Below are 4337 nucleotides of genomic sequence, written 5' to 3' on the forward strand. Positions count from 1 at the left end.
GTGATACATTTAAACTTTCAATTTTCTGGGCAAGAGCATCCACTTTTGCATTAACATGATCAAGGCTACTTATCTCGTACATGCCAGTTTTCGTTTGAGGTTTTTCTACCATTGTTCGGTCGCTTCCCCACTGATAATGGTTTTGGGCCATGCTTTCGATAAGTTGATACGCGTCAGCGTAAGGTTTATCCATAAGCGCACCACCTGCGGCGGCGTCTATTGTTAATCTTGTGTTGTATAAGAGACCATTATAGAAGGTATGGATTACTAACCAGTCCTCTAAACCATGGTGTGGACAAAGTCTCATCATGTCTTTGTATCTTTCCCATGCTTCGAAAAGAGACTCGTTATCTTTTTGCTTAAATCTATTTACCTGGGCTCTTAACATAGCTGTTTTGCTTGGAGGAAAATATCGGGCAAGAAAGACTTTCTTCAACTCATTCCATGTGGTGACTGAGTTGGAAGGAAGAGACTGAAGCCATCTTCTAGCTTTATCTCTTAACGAGAAAGGAAAGAGACAAAGTCGAATTGCCTCTGAAGTGACACCATTAGCTTTAACAGTATCAGCGTATTGAACAAATACGGATAAATGAAGGTTTGGATCCTCGGTAGGATTTCCAGAGAATTGATTCTGTTGCACTGCCTGTAACAACGAAGGTTTAAGTTCGAAGTTATTTGCTTCGATTGTGGGTGGAGCAATACTCGAATGCGGCTCGTCTTGCGATGGAGCGGCGTAATCTCGAAGAGCACGAGCTGGTTCTGCCATCTCGGGTATCGGCGAAGGAAGAAGATTTTTGAGATCAGGAATTTCGATTGGAGGAAGATTGTTTGCAGCACGATACTCCCGAATTCGTCGTAAGACTCGGAGATATCGTTCAACGTCGTTGATTCGTAAGTAATACGGTTCGTCTTGTGAGCGAGTGTGTGGCATACAAATCAACGAAAAAACAAGAAAAAAAATAAAAAATTGCCTTAGTCTCTACAGCGTAACAGAAGAGTTACGATATCGACTAAATAAAAGATCCCCGGCAACGGCGCCAAAAACTTGATCGCGACTTTATGAGTCTATTGGGGTATTAACTGCAAGTGCACAGTCTAATCGCGTAGTAATAAAATATATTGATCCCACAGGGACTTAATGAATCGATATACCGTTTTTCTAGGGTTACTTCGTAAAGCTAAGGCGGATGATACTTTGATGATTAGGGGGAAAAAGTAAAACTAAAATTGGATCTAGATTAAATATCGAATAACGCGGATATCGGTATGTAGTTCGTCGTAATTAGGGAATCAAATCTTCGTTGGTTTCTTAGTTTTAAAATAAGTCCTTTCATTAGACACTATTGATTAAAAATCTTTTCTCAAACTCTCGCTCTGTTGAATAGACTATGATTTTACCTTAACGTACGCTCTCACTATTTAGTTAAAACTAAAATCACTTTTTGAAAACAATAGAATCTATAGAAACTCTTTTTATTAAAATACTAACCGTTTAAACACCCTCGTCTCAAACTCTCGCTCCGTTGACTTAGATTATATGATTAAACTTAAATGCTTAACTCTCGTCCTCACATTTAACCTTTAAAAATACTTTTTGAAAATGATTAGAATTTAATTAACTCTAAAAATTGTTTTTGCCCTGATTTAAAGTTAATGTCCAATTTACACTGTCCAGTTAAAAACTCAAACCGTCGTTCTATTGATTTTAACTTCTTTACGTCTTTTACTCTCGTTCAAAAACTTTGGTATTAACCCTGTAAATTGAGACCATAAAAAGAGTGACTATATCTTTAAATAAATTTAAACCAACTTAGTTTTGATTCCTTTATTCCGCTTACTTTACATACCGATATCTAAGTTTATTTAGCCGGACATGCTAAACAAGCCTAAACAATAATTATGCTTAAATATAGCCATGTCAGACAAACAATATAAATAAACAGCAGTACAGAGCATATATAAATTAAAACAATAAATTAATGAACCTATAATATTAATAGAAATCTTGATTGTTCCCTAGCTTCGATGCTTGAACACTCCACCACAAATCGGTTGGATTTGTTCTTCACAATCTTCGATCAGACAGTAAAATAAAGGCGAAGGAATAAAATACTATGATCTAACGTAAGGTTAGATCCAGTAAAAACTACACAATAGTTTCCGGTGTAGAAACTAGTGTGAAAGAAAATAAATTCAATGCTTTGGAAATTAACTAGAAAAGAAAAGGAAATAAAAATTGCTAAGAAAGTTGAGTGCTGGAAAATTAAAAAGCAGGAAAAAATAATGCACGGTACCGAAAACTGGAAAATTGAGAGAGCTGCAGGGTTCCACCATTGGATATATTTATACCAATCCATCAAGTGACCGTTTCTTCCAAAGTCCTTCAGTAGGTTTTGTCACACGTCAACTGGTCAAGCGAAGAAATAGGTGAACGTGCTTCTGTTACGCGTCAAAGCCAAAAATATAGGAATGGGGGTGTGACGCTCGTCACACCTTGTGTGACGCTCGTAACACTTAGCAGGAGGGCGTGACGCTCGTCACACCTTGTGTGGCGATCGTCACAGCATCATAGTGCCTCTCCTTGTAGTTATGGGCTGGGCTTTAGTGGATTGCTTTTTATCCTCTTTTTGCACCTCCTTTTCTTTCTTTTTCACGTATGCTTCAAATAGTGTTACCTGAAATAAATAGAAGGAAAATACCAAGTAATATCGAATAATATGAAATAAATCGAATCAAATAATAATATAATTTAATTAAATCGAGTCCAAAAATGTGATATTATTTCATGTTATCAGTAGTGTTGGAGATGATTTGATATTGTTGATATGAAAGGCTATTTATAGATGAATGAGTTAGTAGGTTTGCAACCTAAGACGAATGGGATTGGTTGCATGCAATGACAAAAGTAGTCAATGGAATGACAAAATGCAGACTACCCTTAGCCTTTGTCTTTGTCCTAGGCGCATGCATGTGAAGAATCACATGCAAGGAAGATGCGCCCTTCCTCTTGGCGCCTGCATGTGATTCTTCACATGCAAGGAAGAGGCGCCCTTCCTCTTGGCGCCTTAGTGTAGGGAATAAGAAAGGGCGTCATTCCTAGTGGCGCCTTAGTGCATTTGAAGTGAAGGAGCGTTCTTCCTCTTGGCGCGCAAGTTGCTTTATGGCGCCTAAGGAATGGGCGTCTATTAGGAATATTAGGGCTCGGAGATTCCTTGCTTCAGAGATTCCTGGATTCCCTGGGCGCATGTGTGTTCTTGTCATTCTTGTCAATGCATGTGGATTCTTTTCACTGCATGCATGGTCAAGTCTGTACAGACAAACCAAGTGATCAATGCGTTTAATGTGATATGCTATTTATGCTGTGCAGATGAACAACTTAGAAATGCATTCAATTCCAGTAAAGAAACTTAAATTTTTAATATTTGAACAAAATGTCTTCCACACAACATTACATGATCAGTGCCCATGTCGAAGGTGAAATATTTGATCATCAGTCGTTCGGTTTTTGTTTTCAAAACATAGAGGTAACTCGGTTTATAATAAATCGACGATCAAAATTTTCACATCTGAAACAAAGAATAGAAAAGAAATTACAGTCTCGTAATTGTATACATGTATTTTTGACGCCATGAAATTAATAAGCAGAATAGTGTTTTCGACAAATGGAGATGCTTGCAAAAAGAAAAAAAATGGAAATATATACTTGAAGAGCATTTTCAACAGTTTAGTTGATAAGTGTTTTCGACACTTTGACAGATTGGTGGTTCCATATTTCGACAAAAGAAGATGTCTGCAGATGAAAAGACGTCTTTGACAAGTATGAATGATGTTATGATATTTCGACAATTCGACAAGTCTGAGGAGACGCGTCGTTTCGACGTAAAGCAGAAATTCAAATTCAAAAGAGTTATAACGTTTAGCAGAAGACGCGTGGAAGCACCTGGCGAAAGGAAGTCATGCAGAGAGCCAATTGTCACAGTTTTAGGATTTATTCGTTAGTGACAGTTATTTTGTTTGTATATAAATAGGATAGTTGTTATCAGAATGGGTGTGTGAAAAACTTGTACAAAATTCCTGCAAAATACTCAAAGTACCCGTGTGAGAGAAAAGAGTCTTATCTGGAAAATGTACGTGTGAACAAACACCATTTCTTTAAAGTTTTATCTTATAAATTTCAAAGTTCTTTACCAATTTTCCTTTAAATTTACCAGTCATTTATCCTTTGCATTTACTTTTATGCAATTTATTCTTCGCCATTTATTTTTCGCCATTTATCTTAGTCTTGTTAAGTTTACTTTTACTTAAGCACTTTTAGTCAATATCTTTTGTACATGAAA

General features: G+C 36.8%; 1 pseudogene; it reads left to right on the top strand.

The window, feature by feature from the left end:
- Positions 1-281: 281 nt before the first annotated feature.
- On the top strand, positions 282-381 carry LOC127116605 (uncharacterized; annotated as a pseudogene).
- Positions 382-4337: the final 3956 nt, after the last annotated feature.

The sequence above is a fragment of the Lathyrus oleraceus genome, chromosome 1 (genome assembly GCF_024323335.1).
Source record: "Lathyrus oleraceus cultivar Zhongwan6 chromosome 1, CAAS_Psat_ZW6_1.0, whole genome shotgun sequence".
Lineage (NCBI taxonomy): Eukaryota > Viridiplantae > Streptophyta > Magnoliopsida > Fabales > Fabaceae > Lathyrus > Lathyrus oleraceus.